Source organism: Arachis duranensis, chromosome 9 (genome assembly GCF_000817695.3).
Source record: "Arachis duranensis cultivar V14167 chromosome 9, aradu.V14167.gnm2.J7QH, whole genome shotgun sequence".
NCBI lineage: Eukaryota > Viridiplantae > Streptophyta > Magnoliopsida > Fabales > Fabaceae > Arachis > Arachis duranensis.
Window position 1 is genome coordinate 95,013,392 of NC_029780.3, and position 19,256 is coordinate 95,032,647.

General features: G+C 30.1%; 1 long non-coding RNA gene across 1 annotated transcript; it reads right to left on the reverse strand.

The window, feature by feature from the left end:
- Nucleotides 1-17,240: 17,240 nt before the first annotated feature.
- Nucleotides 17,241-18,633, reverse strand: LOC110275084 (uncharacterized). Its single transcript, XR_002367319.2, has 2 exons — nt 18,560-18,633; nt 17,241-17,491 (listed from the first exon to the last, which is right to left on the reverse strand). It is a non-coding gene; the product is annotated as an uncharacterized LOC110275084 (long non-coding RNA).
- Between the last annotated feature and the right edge of the window lie 623 nt (nt 18,634-19,256).

Here is a 19,256-nt window from a genome sequence, read left to right on the forward strand (position 1 = left end):
TTATCTTTTTAATTTATTGGTAAAAATTAGATATAATTTAAATTTAAAATTTTAATATATATATATATATTTGTTTCAAAACTACCTTTATACTATGCGCCAGAAGACCGAAATTTATTTAAAATTGTCCTTTTGGTTTCGGATTTTAGAGCCCTTATCTCCTTCTTAGAAACTGCTTTGCCTCATAGTTTAGTAGTTTATAGAGCCTTTCTCACCCACACTGCTCTGCCTTCTACCAGTGCCCACCGCCAATCTTCTGAGTCGCACTCCAGCCAGCCTCCGACTTTGCAACTTAGGTTATCTTAACCCTTTCTTGTGCTTTGCGCTCACAAGTTACAATGTCCTAACTCACTTACATTGGTTTGCCTCCTGCCTGTGCCCGCATCCGATCCTCTGGTCTCAGACCTTGCATCCTCGCCAGCCTGCATCCTTGCATCTCAGGCGACTTCCACCCTCGTTATTTGTGCTCACAGGACACAGTTGTCACCTACTCCCTTACTCATCAACCCTCTTAATTGAGCACTCTCTTTAATCTAAAAAATTTGACAAACTCTTGCATTGTGTTGAGGATCACACGTACAATATTTCTATAAAAGAAAATATACATATACAAATAAGTACCTACTATGTATAACATCAAAACATGCAAATAAAATGATAATAAATACTTACCTTATATTCAGTGAACTAGAAATTTTGCATTTGAGTACTCGCATGTCCCCATGCAGGGCAATATTCTGAATATTTACTTTTAATGACAGTTGTTACATAATGAACAAGAGTACATAGATTAAACCTATAAGCAGGTCAAATAATAAGAAATTACACATGCATTCACAATAAAAGCAATATAGAGAGGACGTTAAAATAAAAAAATTATTGTTGTACTTACTCATTTTCAAAAGGCACTATTTTCAAGAGCCCTTCTTGAGTGATAGGTTCATTTTCTTGATTAAGAGATTCATCTTAATGATTTCATCTAAGGAGTGAGCATGATGTAAATTTTGTTCAATATTAGGAGCCTTTTCAATTGATTGAGGTTGGATATGTGAACGGTATGGTGATTCAGTTGGTGATGGTGATGGTAATAATAATGGTGTATGATCGGTATGAGATGATAGCATTCTCTTGGATTTTTGTGGTGGCTGTGATGATGGGGGTCGTAATGCTAAAGGGCTTTTAGATATATGTAAAGAAACTAGAAATTGTGATTTTGTAGGTTTAGGGGTGTGAAATCTTAGTTTTGTGTGCACTAATCACTTCCTTATTAACAGATTTTTGCATTTTAATTGACAAGTGTTTACTTTTTCTAGAACCTAACATTTAAAACATCATAAAGATTTATAAGATTAGTAATACGTATTGCATTTAATTTTTAGTAACATATACATCATTGAAATAATTAAAATAAGAACAATGTAAAAGAGTACTTAACTATGAAAATAATTAATTAGGATGTAAAATAAAGTTCTACTATGCTTTAGTACAAATATATGTACACATGCTTTAGTACAAATATATGTACACATGAGCATTAATGAGTAAAACTATACGCATATATTTGCTATAGAAAACTAATTCAAAAAAAGACACTTCACTTAACATGTTTCATGAATGCAAAATATTAATAAATCAACAACAAAGTCTACAACACAATGCAGCAACACTCATTATAACAAAGTATTACAAAACAAACAACATTCATTATAATATTTTTCAAGTTTAGCTCATAACGAGAATATTAGTATTTAAGTGTAACAAAATTTAAATTTTTAGGGTCTAACTTTGTCTACATATACCTAGGGAAACGATACGCTCATACAACAATAAATATTACACAAAATGATAACACAAATAGACATAAAAGTGAGTTATTACAATCGCAAAGAGCATATCTCGTATGAGCATGAAAACATAATATTTTACAGTAATAGATAAATACATGGCTGACATAAACATACATAAGCATTAATCACAAATAGACAAGTCACAGAATATAAAATTATATTATAAGTAAGGCAAATTGAGAGACATTATAAACTTAATTGAGATAAGCAGACGCTTGTTTTAAAGCAAAATGTAAAGTGAGAGCTTAACATAGACTGCTTTTTACACACAAGAACAAACAACAATACCAATTATCAAAGAGCTGCAACAAATAAGACTATTAAACAAGGCATCAATTGCACAAGAAATGCATATGTTCTTAACACATAAAATCAAAACACAAACTATAGATTGACAGATATAAGTTCACTAATCATTTAATACACACTAAGATTATTTGCAGCACTGCTTAAATAGTATATAATCTACTTTCAATTGCAATAAATACAGCAGAATGAAAAGTTGTATCCGGTTTATTTATGAAACTACATCAAAATCAAAATGACATGAGAAATAACGTCTACTTCAACATTTAACCACGAAAAAAATTGAGAAAAATATATATAGAAAATCATCTCTTACAATAGCTCTAGGATACTCCCTCTCACGGAAGAATGAATCACCAAGTAGCACCTGCAAAATGGATAAGCAAGCAAGAAAACAACTTCAATAAATGTTTTAGAAGATTGAAAACTTAATAACTGTATGAAGAGAAAAAAATTAGAAAACATGAAAATTTACAGAGACCAAGCTCTCAGCTTTCAGGTTGGGACGGATTCAGTATTTGCAGCGGATAAAGAAATGAAAAAACAACTCTATTCAAAACTCCATACAAAGGATACAAGAATCACATCACTACTCACAAAAAATTGACGAAGAAACAAACAAAGAATCATCATTAACAAAGAGAACAAACAAGAATCACATCACCACTCACAAAAAATTGAGACTTGACAGAGCATGCATAAATATACAAAGTGACAATGGTCGGAGGCTAGCGGGGGTGCGAGGTCCGATACTAGAGGAGGTGGCAACATGTAAGAGGCAGAGTATTGTGAGTGTGTGAGAGATGTGACCTGTCAGTATGAATGACGAGGGTGCAAGTTGTTTGAGGTATGAGGTCGGAGGCTAGCAAGGATGTGAGGTCTGAGACTGGAAGATCGGATGATTCCACAGGCATGAGGCAGAGTAGTGTGAGTGAGTTAGGGATCTGTAACTTGTGAGTGTGAAGCACGAGAAAGGATAAATGTAGCCTGAGTTGCAAAGTCAGAGGCTGGCTGGAGTGTGACCCGAAAGATCTGCGGTGGCCACTAGTAGAAGGCAGCGCAGTCTGGGTGAAGAGGGCTTTATAAACTACTAGACTGTGAGGCAGAACAATTTTTGAGAAGGAGAGAGGAGGCCTCTAAAAACTAAAACCAAAAGGACAATTTTGAATAAAATCTGGATTTTTGGCGTAGAGTATAGAGATAGTTTTAAAATAACTACATATATTGAAATTTTAAAATTAAATTATATCTAATTTTTACCAATAAATTGAAAAATATAATATTATAGTGTTGGTACCTAAAAGATTCTGGAGTATTGATACCTAAAAGATAAATATTTAATAAAATTAAAATTAATTTAATTTTGAATTATTTAATTTAAATTGTGTTTTTAAATCTTCATCATATAAAAATCAAAATTTAATATTAATGTTTGTTAAAGATATTTAAAATGTATTCTAAAAAAAGATATTTATATGTTCTATTTGGTGATGTATGTCGATAAGTTTCAATTAAGATTACAAGTAATTTTTTTTTCAAATTTTTTAAAGTATTTATATAATTTCTACATGTATGACATAATTATTTAATCAATAGATAAATTAATATATGAAGTTATACTTACATATGTATAAAATTTTATTGTAGGAATTATAGTGAATTCTTTTTTTGAACTACAATATTTGAATTAATTTGCTAAAGAGGTCTCTTGAAAAAATTGTTTACATAAGTAAGTTCTTTTATTTGGTAACTATCATTATGTGTATTAATACTCATTTAAAAAAATTTATTTTGGTAAAAATCAGTTTTTATAGTTTAATTTTATTTTAAACCAAATAAAATTTATATTTAATTTCATTGCAATAATATTAAAACTAAGCATTTTTTCAATTGTTACAAAAGTACAATAGCATAAAATTCATTATGCACGACTTATATTAAAAAAATGCTTCAACATGGAGAATGAGTAATGATGGAAAAAAAGAACATAAAAGATATGATATTAAAAAAATAATTATGTTGTTAAGAAAATCATATTATTGTCTTTTTAGATATAATTTTTAGTCCTTTCCTTTGAATAAGTTCAATTTTTTTTATCTGTTTCAAAATAAAAATATTAATAAAAATAATTAGATACTAAAAAAAATATTTACACATATTTTTTTCTCAATATTTAAATCACTGTCAAATTCTATTTTTACCAAATTATCAATATCCAAATAAAAAGTGAAATTATTTTTCTTTCCAAATAACAGAAATCATAATTCTTTTGAGTACTTACAAAAAGGGTTATAATAGTTTTTTTTTTGAATATTATAGATTTGACCCTCTATGTCTTCAATTTTTCATGGATAATTCTATACTAATTACTAATATTTTTCTTATATTGTAATGAGTACATTTAATTGCTTGAATCCATCGTGCTGTAAGATTATTTTTATTCTAATTTTAGTATAAATTTTTTGTCACATTTTTATTTATATCAAATTTATGAAAAATAAATAAATATAAATAGTTTTTAAAAAAATGCACCTTTTTTTAGTTCTCAGTTTATGCACAACTTCGTAGTTAAAAGAAAAAAAGGAGAAAAAAGGTTAAAATTAATTTTTTATATGTTAAAAATTAGTTTTAACAAATAAATCACTTTATCAACTGGATCGGAGTACTACATTATTATAAACTAGTTTAAAATCAGTTTCTATATGAAAAAATAGTTTGTTCAGTTTCTAAACTATTTAGGATGTGTTTAGTTTAATCTTAGAAACTCAAGAAACACGTTTAATCTTCTCGAACATCAGAATTTTTTGTTTGACAATTTTTTTTCTAAATACAAATATGATTTTGGGTTTTAACTCTTGTTTATTAGAAGCAACAAATTGTATCTTTAATGATTAGTGTTTAAATCTAATTGTTAGATTGAAAAATTAATTGAAAAAAATATTTTTTCTATCAATTTTATCATTTAATCTCATTTGTAACAAGAGATACTAGAAACAATCATTAGAGTTCATAAAATTTTTTTATGGTTATATTTTACAAATATAATTTTTTAATATTATTGTTAGTATTCTTTGTTAAGTTTTGATTTTTTATCATTTTTTTGTTCATAGTATGAATATTTTTATTTAGAATTTTTTTATATTCATTCATGTATACTTTTGTATTTTTAATATAATTTTTATTTTTTATTATTTATATAATTTTTTTAATCATTTTTATTGATACATTTTTTTATAGAACTTTATTTTTTTATAGAACTTAAATTATTTGTGAAGTGTGGTACATTTTTTTTATTATAAGAGCATTTATAAAGGTATATTTTTTAATTTGTTCAAATCTCAGTAACTTTATGTACGTGACTTATCTCATAGATTTTTAGATGATTTATTATTTATTAAAAGATAATATTATAATTTTATAAAATTAAACTGATTCTACTCATAGTTGGTTATTTCATAAAATTATAATTTAATTAATCTAATTTTTAATATATTTTATATGTAGATATGAAAATTTTAAAACATCGAAAATAGATGTATAATAGAAATTTGTCAAACCGAGAAGGATTACGATAGAAATTTGTTAATGGTATTCAACATCTTATTAATACAACTATAAAACAATCTCAATATGTACTTGATAACAGTGTACTTAGATGTCCTTGCAACAAGCATAAAAATAAAGTTTTTCAACTCCAAATGAACTAGATTTTATGAAAATAATTTCATGCCAAGATATTGGTGTTGGAATTTATATGAAGAGAGTTCATTTCATTTCAATGTAGATCATGATAATTAAGAAGGTACGTATTTTTCTACACATGCTAGTATGCCAATAAGTTCAAATGAATCTACGGTGGTTGATGCTGCTGGACTAGAATTGATGAGTCAATTTGAAGAACACATGGAGAAGCCTCTAACACTACTACATACTTGACTTTTACTAATATTTAAAAAATATTACCAAATCATATTAAAATGTTACCTATGCATATTAGTAATATTTTAACAAATGTTAAATATACCCTATGTTACTAAAGAGTTTTACTAACATTTTTTAAAGGTTTAATAACATTTAGTAAAAATGTTACAAAAGATATTCTATAGTAATATTTTGAGAAATGTTACAATAGACATTTTTAGGTAACACTTAGAGAAATGTTACAATAGATATTTTTTGTAACACTTAAAAAAATATTACCATAGATATTTTTTGTAACATTTAGAAAAATGTTACTGTAGATATTTTTTGTAACACTTAGGAAAATATTATCATAGATATTTTTTGTAATACTTAAAAAATATTACCATAAATATTTTTTTTATAACATTTAAAGAAATGTTACCATAGATATTTTTTGTAACACTTAAAAAAATATTACCATAAATATTTCTTTTAACACTTATAAAATGTTATAATAGATCTTTAGTAATATTTTTTAGTTCTATTATACTATTTTTTATTTTATATTATACACAATATAAATATACTAAAATTAATTACTACAACATGAAATATTTCATTAAATACACAAATTCACAAAATAAAATTTTTATAGCCTCTTTAATCAATAATCATTGTACAAGTTTGTCTCTTTCATTAAATTCACAAATTCACAAATTTATCTCAATATTACAAGCACACCACTTTCTTCTTTTTTGATCTTTTCTTATGCTGGTCATGCTTCATTTTCTCCAATTTCAAGTCAAGAACTTCTTGAGTAAGAGAAGAACAAAAAGCCTGCAAAAAAATAAGTATTTTAAGGCACCAATACCAATATTTTCATAATAAATCTCAATATGATTATTATAAAGCATGAATTATAAATGCTATTTTAAACTCTTCAATTTTAGGTATAAATATACCTGCTTCTTTTTAAGTGAAAGAATCACATTCTTCTCCCTTGTTTGAGATAATGACTTAGTATGAGATTTAGAAACACCTTCTGTTATAGTAGATGATTTATTTAGAACCTAAAATATAAGAAAAATAAAATATTATTAGACCACCCATAATATTATTAAACCACCCATAATAAGAAAGGGAAAGAAAAAATAAAAGGGCACTCAAAAGTGCATGCAGGACTCTGTTTGTTTTATGGCTTCATTTTTTTAATATTCAATTCACATACATATTAATTTGTTAAGAAGTTTTATCGTTATAGTTGTTGGTTATTAAATAAAATAGAAAATAATAATATTGATTCAAATTGCAAGTGTTTGTAAAGTGAAGATAAAAAATAAAAGAATTAAAAACAAGAGATATATTAAACCAGAACTAAAATATAATGAACAAACACATTAGAAATGTAAAGGTTTAAAAAATCTTAGGAGAGGTCCAAAGGCGTGCATCAGCCCACTATGAAAAATTAAAAATTTACAAACAAGTTAAAAATTATTGAACAAAATAAAATAATAAGAAAATACTTGTTGCCAATATTTTAGTAAGAAAAGTAGTAGTTAATATTTATTTAAATATAAAACAGATATAATATAACTTGAGTACTGCTGTACAAATAATTTGAGGGTAGCTTAAATCTAAAACAGAAAATTATAGACTTAAATATCATTCTTTGAATTCGGAATGAATGCAAATGATACGATTAGTCTGTACACGCTAAGATTGGTTCATTGTAGATTAAATGATTGAATACATTTAATACTATGAAAAGTAAATTTTATAAATTATTATTAAGAAAAAATGCAAAGAATGATATAAATACCTCTTTTTCAGCAGTAAAAACTTAATGATTTGCTGTTGCAGTAGCTTCTACTTCCTTCGTATTTAAAGTAGTTGATAGAAAAGAGAGATTTGGAATTTCTACTCCTGGGAGATTTTTCTGTAGTTGATTCAAAAACACATTAAATCCACACAACATCTGTGACTTCATGTCCTCCACTCTTTCTTGAAGTTTTATTTCCATCTCTTCTTGCATCTTTTGTTGTATATTCTGAATTTCTGTTTGAGCATTCTCTTTAACTTCTTCAATTAACCTCTCCGTCTCAACTTGAGATCTAGATCCCCACAAATCTGAAGCTACAATACCTCTACCATAAGTACGGACACGACCGGGTTGATCTTTTTCTAATACTTGGAAAAGTATATCATCTTGATTTGTGCTTTCTAATTTTTCAGGATGTGAAACTATGGCATCCTCAAGCTCAGACTAAAATCCAAAATTCAAACTACATTAATCTATGACAAAAAATCTATATCACAAAAAATATATATTAAAAGAAATACATATCTTACAAAAATTTTGCTTGTTCCCTCACTCATTGGTTTTTCATCTCTTGGTTTGTGTGTTAAAAAGAACATGTTCATCCGAGATGGTTCTCTTCTATTAGGATTTTTCATTGCCTATTAAGAAAAAGCACAATCAACTAAAAAAAATAAATACAAATAAGACAAGTGTGAACAGATTAATTCTACCTCCTCTTCACGTATTTCAGCAAATTTTGCTCTACTAGCTTTATTCTTCTTGCTTTGTTCCTTTAAAATCATAAAAACATAATTGAATAATTAAGCCTAAAAATACTCAAACAAGCAAAATTAGATAGTATATCTAATTATAATGTCATGGAAATTACATGCTAAGAATTAATATACCTTAATCATATCTAGACTCCAAAATTGAACAAGAATCTTTCAATGTTCAAGTGGAACAGTACGAGGACAATTCTTTATATTGTAAACTAGTGGCATGTTTTCTTTAAAATATTGATTTTTTAACCGACTTTTATATGTCCTCCAAGATGAACCTAAGGTTTTGAAAACCCACCCTTTAGCTCTTTCTCTAATGTCAAACTTTCCTTGCACCATGATGTAGTAATACTTAGTTTTTAAGATCAATAAAGAAAAAAAAAACACCTAAGTTAAAAGAGGTAAAAGTGTAATACAATGGTAGCTTCCTACAAATCTTCCTAATTATCTTTAAGTCCATGCCAACTTGTGTATGTCAATGGAGCAAGATGTGCATTTCTAACCAAAGTCCCTAAATGACTGCTTAACTTGGCTCGATTGCAACCAATTGGTTGACCATACTTATTTAATCTTATTGGCAGCCGATCCTCATAGCTTAAACCATGAGTTTTAAGGCACTTTGTCGAACCCCTTTTTCTATTGGTTGCTGGTCCTGTTATGGAAATAAAGAAATAAAAGACAATAATGCAAAAAATAATATACATTGATTATAAGTATTAAACTAAACATAATACATAATTACTTACTATCATCATCATTAGTTTGGGGTGATGCTAAAACTGGTCTTATTATCAATTATTAAAAACAAAAGTCATTTGAAAGGAAATAGATTAACTGTGACAAAAGTAAAAAAATTATCTCAATTTCCTAACTTGTTTGTTTGTGTTTTTTTCTTTTTTAAAAAAAGAATTGGACAATAGTATTAAGGTATTATCAAATTCAAGAATAAAATACACATACACAAGCAGGAAATTAAAAATAGTATTATTTTATTTCTTTCAAATCACATGAAATAAAGGCACACTTACTGTCATCATTAGCATATGGTACTAAAGGTGTTTGAGAAAGGCTTGATGTAGTATCCTCTAGCTCACCAATGATATTAACCATAGAACCACCTTTCAATCCTCTACTTTTCTTCACCGTTGATATTAATCGGGATTGACGAGGACCTAATCCAATTTGCTCTTCTTGTTCATAGATAATATCTCTCATTGAGATGCTTGACCTTAAAGTTTTCTCTTTCTTGTTTCCCATAACATTATAACAATTATAGAAAGTGCGTAAGATAAAATCTCAAGGCCAAAGCTCAAAGATATATAAAGGAACGAACAACACTCAAATTGTGTTTCACCCTTTACACCTTTCCTGTTCAAATAATTCACAACACACTGTTACATTTATACTTTAAATCATTGTAATTGAAAGACAACGCAGATATACAATAATTCGTTATTCCAACTTTGATATATATGTTCCCTCCAACTTTTTCTATTGACACACCTTGTTTAAATATTTTCCCCTGTTTCAGATTTGAGGATCTTTGACGAGCGGGACAAAGATATACAATGCATATAAAACTGGCTATGATTGTTCCAAAATGATTTATCAGACACTGAGACACTACTGAGTGTGTGTGTGGCAGTACACACAAGTACTTAGTTATTTTTATTTCTCTGCAAACCAATACATTGAAAGAAAGATGTACTTATCAGAAGCATTAAACTTTTACCTATTCAAACAGAAATTCAAGACGACAGACAGAAGCGAGCAGAGGAGCACACACATAGATGAGTAGATGAGCTAGCTAGAGGCGAGTACAGACTGTCAAGAGTAAGAGGCGAGCACCGGCAAGAGAGAGGTGAGCATAGGCTGGCCAGAGTCAGAGGTTGGGAGCTTTGTGACTGACCGAGAGTGTGAGAGCATTAACTATTAACTAATAGTATAAAAAATATAGAAATGTCACTCTCTTAATATTGACAGTAGCAAATTTCACTTTTTATGTATACATGCATTCCACTCTTGAACAAGAAACAAGAACAAATTAAATGAAAATAAAGAATATAATAATGAACAAAAGAAATAAAGAAATTGAGTTAAAGAATTTCATGAGGATCTAAAAGTTGAGTTAAAGAATTTCATGACCAAACCAGTAACCATAGTCATGGAAAGGTGGAAATAATAATTTGCGCATCTATAAGGTAGAACGCTGAACTATAAACATTTGAAGGTCTTGAAATCACGTGGATTCACCCAATGGGAGAGCCCTTTTGACATCATTGACCTTTCTTATATTATCCACACTCTAATCAAACATATAATTATACTTTTTCTTTTTTCTAATGGAACTCACAAATTATTATTCATTTATATTTTCTACACCTATCATACAGAGACATAGTCAGCTTGTTACCTTGAGAGTAGAAAAGCGAAACAAAAACCGCTGAGCCAGGCATAATTAAATAATTAATTCTTCCAAGAAGGGATTTCTGCAAGAAAATGGGAAGCTTGTTATATAACATAGAAGTATGTGGATAGAGAATTCCTCCAAGGAATTTAAGGGAACTTTTTGGATTAGAAGTGTCACTTATATTCAATATTCATACACATGAATTGAAAAGGGATATGAAAGAATCACATAAAAAAATGAACTAGAGAGAGATTCAAAAGTAAAATATGTAAAGCTCATTCTTAAGTAAACAGTTTCCTTCTATTACTCATTGAGTTCATTGTGATCAAAATTAAAAAAATCCTATCAAGTAAAAGAAATAAATCAATAAACGCGAAAAACATGCTTTAACTTTGTTGCATTCACTAAGCCCGAATGATCCTCATATCACAGGCTTTATAAATTATACAAAATCTAAATGGGATTTGCATTGTATTTGTACCATGTTATGTGAGACTGCATTCGGGACCTTGGAATCAATCCGTTTAGAAATTAGATCACAATCCATTTAGTCCCTAATAAATCAAAATGGCTTACATAGTCTTTGATAATTGAAAATGTTATTCATATAAGCCCATTCATGAGTCCTTATAAAGCACTAATATCTCCAATTTTATTAATTTCTAGTGGCTAAGCTGAGCATTTTTATTCCTTTAGTTACTAATGTGTCTGTGTTTTCTATTTATGGATGAGTTACTCCTAGAAACTATATTGGTTTGGGTTTTGCCTTAATTGGATTAGATGGATGTAGATTAGTAGGCTCATGAGTCATGACTCAATTTACCAACCCTAGTATAACTTGTTCTAGCCAAGGATGTGAACACTAAAGATGGTATCCTGATCAAACAGTTTCTAGAACTATCTGATGATGCATGAGTGATGATATATATGATAACAAGTAAGAAAAATGTGATGCATATGAACATTGTATATAAAAATTTGATCTTCTTCTCCCCATTTTCATTCTTTTCTTCATTCACAAAAGATAATGTTGAATGGAAGCACATTCTGATGAATGAATAATGAATCAAATTAATCTTAAACTTTATTGATGAGATATTTTATTCAATGAAATCAAAGCACCAAATAAAATTAGTAGTTAATTTGATGTGTATAGCTAACATGCTTGTTTAAACTATAGACGAAGACTTACATGTAGTAGTAGTTGTACACGAGTTTGTTTTGTGCTCCCTTGATTTCCACTGAATTTATTCTGCATCCAACTGAGGAACTGCAAAAATAATTCGTACAACTCTATCATATCATTTTTACATCAATAAAATTTAGTAAAAAAGTGTAGATTCAAGGCTTCGGAAATTTGTTAAATAATTGTGCTACAATAAACGAACTTTTTAAGTAAAGTTGGTTCAAGAGACAATCAATTTCTTTTGAAGAAATTAATATAAAAAAATAAGAGTAATGCAAGTATACACATGGTATCCTTTCACACCAGAGAAGCTGTTCAATTTCTCAGTGAACGTTTTCACTCTACGATTGGAGCACAGTTCTCTAATTCATGCCACAAGAAATCATTATAATACTAGTATAATGCTACCTAAATTCAAATATACAACTTAATCAAAACCTAAATTCAAATAAACAACTTTATCAAAACCTAAATTCAAAATCTAACTACTAAATAACCAATTAAAAACCTAAATTAACTAATAATTATACAACAAATTAATTACAGATTAATTATCAAGGAAAGATTAAAGAGGATTGAAGGAGCAAGAAGATAACTAAACAAAAGAACTGAAACTCACCAAGCCGTGGGATGAACAAACGATGAAATCGGCGAGAGACGACTGCGCAGCGAGAAGACGATGGCGTAGGCAAGAAGAGGACGACACAACGGCAGTGCAGGCGACGAGAGGATGAACCAGAGGCGAGAAATTACGTCATGATTCAGATCTGTATCAAAATCAGTAAGAGATGAGAAATTAAAGAACATAGTGATTCAGATTGCAATTGAGAAGAGAAAAAATGATAACCAAAATTGAGAAGAGAATCTGAATCTGGAGAAGGATTCAGATTGCGATTGAGATCAAGGAAGAAGATGAAGTGTAGAGGAAGGAGATGCGATGGAACTTGGAACTTTGGAAGTGAAGTGGTTTCTCCGTTGTGAAGAACGTAAAAGAGATTAAAAAATGATGTCTTAGTATAATTTTCACATGTTTACACATTTGGTAACATTTAGATCTAGTTTTTCTTTTTTTTTTTAAGAAAAAATATATTTTTTAACATTTATTTTATAAATGTTACTAAAAGTATAATTTTATTAATATAGCTAACATTTTAAAAAATGTTAGATAAAAAGTGTTAGCAAATATCTAAATTCTAGTAGTGTAAATATAAAAGCTAAAAAATTTTATGATTTATTACGATCTGCTCAGTGTCCATTATTTGAGAGATGTGTAATCATGAATTATCAATGGTAGTTAAAATGTTGAGTATAAAAGCTAAATGGAATGAATCTTAATAAATTTTTGATGATTTTGTTAAAGCCATGAAGAAAGTGATGCCTAAGAATAACTTACTTGTCTCTAATTTTATGAAGCAAAAAAGCTAGTATCAAAACTTGGCATGGAAAGTAAAAAAATTGATTGTTGCATTAATAGTTGTATGTTATATTACAAGGAAGATGATATATCAAGAAAAGAATGTAAATTTTGTGATTCTCCAAGGTATAAGATAGGTAAAAGAGTAAAGAAGTGCCTTTGAAACAAATGCATTATTTACCGCTTATACTTCGTTTAAAAAGACTTTATGCTTCAATACACACAGCACCTCACATGCGATGGTGTAACATCCTACCACACAGAGCCTTATGCTTAAGTCATAAGACAGAGGTGGTGAGGTATTATGACCTCTAAAAGTAAAATTATATATATAGTAATAGTGAAAAAAGATTTTTAACTAGGAGCTTTTGAAGAAAAGGGTAAAGCAAAATCGTTAAAATTGAAAAGCTTAAATTTCACGAATTCGATAACGTAAGCGAAACAGGATAAAAATTAAGCTAACACACACACACACACACACACACACACACATATATACCGAAGAATGCCAAAATACAGATAACAAAGCTCAGGACTCAGTTTGCGAAGGTAACCGGCCCGAGCATATAATTTTTAACTAGGAGCTTTTGAAGAAAAGGGTAAAGCAAAATCGTTAAAATTGAAAAGCTTAAATTTCACGAATTCGATAACGTAAGCGAAACAGGATAAAAATTAAGCTAACACACACACACACACACACACACACACACACACACACACACACACACACACACACACACACACACACACACACACACACACACACACACACACACACACACACACACACACACACACACACACACACACACACACACACACACACACACACACACACACACATATATACCGAAGAATGCCAAAATACAGATAACAAAGCTCAGGACTCAGTTTGCGAAGGTAACCGGCCCGAGCATATATATATATATATATATGGGAAAACCTAAAAGAAATCCAAAGTACAGAGTTACAAAACCTGTTTCTCCAAAATAACCTCTAAGCGGAGTTAATACAGAATATATATAAACAGTGGAGATAATAAGTATTTATGTAATACGTATAACCAAAATAAATCCCTGAGAGATAAGGATCTTTGCTAAATCAGAAGCTTCCAGCATGCCTTAGCGAGGAGCTTCATGTCCTGCATCTAAAAACCACAAAATCCGCATGGGTGAGAACAGGAGGTTCTCAGTATGGTAACAGTGCCCACATATCTAACATATAATGTCTTGAGAAAGCCAAAGGCAATCCTAGAACTTCCAACACATAATTAAAGCTTATAAACATAACTAATCCATGAAAAATTAATAGGCAACTAGCTAAGGGTCTTCGGTCCATCTAAAACTCCCCTTTCCAACTCCTTCGAACCTCCCAACTGTCACCGAAACCAGTTATTACAATCACATTTATTACAAACAAGGAAATCACAGGTATAAAGCATATACAACAGATAAACAATTAGCAAGTAGTTATGCAGTCAATTAGGCATTCCAAACAAAACATATGAAACAAACATATAGATCCATACGATGCATGCCTATCCTAGTGGCCAATGAGTCTCATCTGTCTGTTATAAAGCCAACCCGACAAGTCCTGGTAGCTAATCATATGATTGTCCCTCTGTCGTGCATCCCTAACTCAAGTAATTCACAATCATAATCATAATCATACAACACCCACACTAGTGTTTATCCACGGGGGCGAGCTCATCCAGATCTTTCAGTGTCCGGCTACACTTATGACATAGGGTCAGCAGAGTATCGAGTCTCAATCTGGAACACGTGGTGGCTAGTCATTGCTTTCACCCAGGAAAACTCGTATCTCAGATGTTTGGAAGTGCAACAACCAGATTATCATTCAACAAACATATATGCATTCATAATCAACCATAATTCAGTATTAATACAGTCATTCAGCTCATAATACAATCCACAACCAGCCATAATTCATTATCACATACAACTATTTGGCTCATATCATACACAACACTTCCACCAACATCCTCAACAACTTATACAATCATCACTAATCATGGTTCATCATTAATTCTCCCTTTAATTCATCCATAAGTTACCACCTTCCCTAACTTCTTCTCAATACTAGGCATTCTATGAGGATTTAGGACTAAAAGGATGAAAATAGAGGCTTAAAGGTTTGAAATTTGGTTTTAAAAATAAAAAACTCATATTTACTGAAAATAGGGGTTATGCATACGCGTGAATGCGCGTTTGGACCGTGTCACGTATGCATAGCCCTTCCCGCGTACGCACGCGCACCAAATAGAAACAACTAGCCACGTACGAAGGAATTCACATATGCAAAAACCCTAGGTCACGTGTACGCGTGGCCCACGCGTACGCATGAGCGTGTATTTTGGCCTATTTCACGTACGTAGTCCCCTTTCCGCGTACGCAAACGTGCCAAATAGAAGCGCATATCCGTGTATGGAGTGTATGCGTACGCATACAATGCAGCAGCTCAAAAAAGCTGCTAAGTCCATAATTTTTAGCTTATACACCAATCTTTGATCGAGCATAACTTCCTCATTTTAAAATATTTTTCCTCCGTTCTTTGAACGGCATAAATATCCTGAACCAAATTTTCTTTCTAAATAAGTTTGAAATAAATCGGAGGTCCAGAGACCAAATTATACTCCGTCAAAATTGAGCCAAAATCACAATTTTCACAAACTTGTAAACCTTCAATTTCAAAACATACAACTTCCAATTCCTTTTTAAACTAACCCAAACTTACCAATTCAGCATCAACCATATACCCATTTTCTCATACAAGCCACAACCTACCAACTTTCTCCACTTTCATCAATCTCAAGTTCAATGTTTCAATTTCACAATACCATACCATATCAACATTATTCTATACCTCAATTTCAACGATATTCAATTTAACCAACCATTATACATACAAATCAATATCATTTTCACCATCAATATGGCACCAACCACGACTCAATCTCACTAACCATTAAACATACACCAAGGCATACATATCATACAAATAAAATTCTATTAAAACCTCCAAAATCACTAACCACATTCATAATAATACAATCTATCTCAACCAATCAACACATCAACAATTCAATTCCTATTCTAGGGTCACTAGCCTAAGTTTTTACGTTACATTACATTTTAGATACGAGAAACCGAAATCACACTACAAGAAAAAGGCGTATTTGTAACAAAAAATATTGTTACAAAACGTCGAAATTTTGAAACAAAAATTTTTTTGTAACAAAAAAAGGGTCCATTGCAGTGAGTCCCGTTACAAAAAGTTTTTGTAACGAAAAATGGAACTGTTACAATTCAATACCATATTTTGTAACAATTTTTCCTGATACAAAAAACCAGAAGTCGTTACAAAAGTGGTAACAAATTTTGATCTTGAAGGTATTTTTCGTGATAGTCAATTTTTTTCCTATCAAAAAATTTTGTTACAAAATATAACATGATTTTGTAACATTTTTTTCTTTAGTTACAAAAGCAAATTAATTATTTTGTAACAACTTTTTTTATTACAAATTACATGCATAATTTACTTAATTATTTTTTAAATTAACTAATATATTAACGCTTTTAATAAGCAAGTTTACATGTATATAATATGCAAAAACATACATAAGTCAAACAAGATCCTTTTAGCTAAAATTGTCTTGAAGCAAAATAACATTAGCTAGTGAGTACATTGATTAGTTCAACCAAAACATAAAAGTTCTAACATAAAAGTTCAACTAAAACATAAAAGTTCTAACATAGATTAGTGTCTCTATGCATCAAAACATTCTTGAGCCCTCAAGGTAGCATATGGTCACCATTTCAACACTCCTGTAAATAAGAAAAACCGAAATAAAAAAGTTAGAAACAAGATATAACACTAGTTATAATTTTTTCACTAAGTTTTATCCAAAATGTTTAGAAAAAATTCGGCAAAACCTCCCCTAAAACTTGGATATTTTCACCGTCCACGGTTCCAACAAACACAACCAATTCACAACTTGCACCCTTTCAAACAACACAATGCAGTTTAATTGAGCAACCAAATAGGACAACAACCAAATAGTGAATAACAAAACCCGAAGCTTCCAGCTTCCAACAACCAAAACAGTGAAGCGCTTAGCCAGATAATCAATCAATTGAGCTTAGCAACAGTTGAAAACCAAAAGCAATTAAATACCAACTCAATCAATTAATTGAATCAAAGATGAATATTAAAAACAGCTTAAAATAAATTCTGGTAGCATTTCAGCAGTAAATTTGCCTATTTCACAATTTCAATCAATCAATTCAAATTCCATATGAATTCTTTGACAGTTAAAAACACAAAAAATCACAATGAATTCATAGGAAGGAAGTAAATAAGCCAATTCCAGCAAGAAAACATGAGGAAACAATTAAAACCAATCCAACCAACAAGAAGCAGAGCAACACTCAGCAGAACAGCAATCAATGGCCCATTATACAGCACCCAAAACAGTAAAATGAACAAAGGTAATGGATTTAGGCAGCATTCTATTCATTGAAGTCAATAACCATTACACTTGCAAGTAGTAGGGACATAGCAGTTTATCCATTAATTAAACAGAAAATCAATCAAGTCAAACTAAACGATTTCAGCAACAGATTTATCAATAAAATCAATCTCAGTTCAGCAACCATCATCTATTCCAACATAAACAACAATAACTCAGCAACATTTCCTTTCTCATTGAATTTAACAATCATTCAATAAGCAAGCAATGAGGGGGAAAATTAGCAGCAACCAACAGCAAGTATAGAGCAGCAATAACAACTTAATGTGAGAAATTATTCAACAACAAATGCACACACAAATACAAGGATTACTTAAATGACTCATCATGCTTATCCACATAAGTCTGCAGTGAAACCACTTACCGTTTCACTTAAGAGGCTTGTAACAACAGCTTTTTTATCAACTTCTTTCTCATTCTCCTTTTTAGGCTCACTGTAGTACTGGTAGGAGGTGGAAGTGCTGAAGCACCAAACATGACTTCGTCATGAGTAGCCTGGATTTGTTCCTCCCTTCTTGCCTTGATAAGAAAATGGATTCGATCTATGTTTAGTCTTCCATACATAGATGATGCATGTATGTTAACAAGGAACAAAACTGACTATTCATGAATATAAGAAGAGGAATATACCTCTATTTTAGAATACTAAAAACTCTGGCCAATTTGCTTGACCAAGGAAGCATCATCTTCAGCCACTACAGATAGGTGGGCAAATACAATCAGTTCAATTAAGTTTCAGACTTCAAGCCAAACCCCAAACCATTACTCATTATCATTTATAAGAAAAAATATCATTGGCATTCAATAATTAAAAGAATCACCATGACTAAGCAATGAACAATTAAAATGAACCTAAGATTTCCTTGTCAACAATGCAAAAACTGAAAGTTTACCCAATAAAACATAAGTACTGCAATATTACCAGTTACCAGTCCATATTATCACCCTTACAAGCTCCTCACTTTCATAATTTCTCAAATCAACAACCAAACCTAGACATAAACATAACCAGAGATCCCAGCATCAATAAAAGCCTCAATTTATAAAACTCAATTCATATT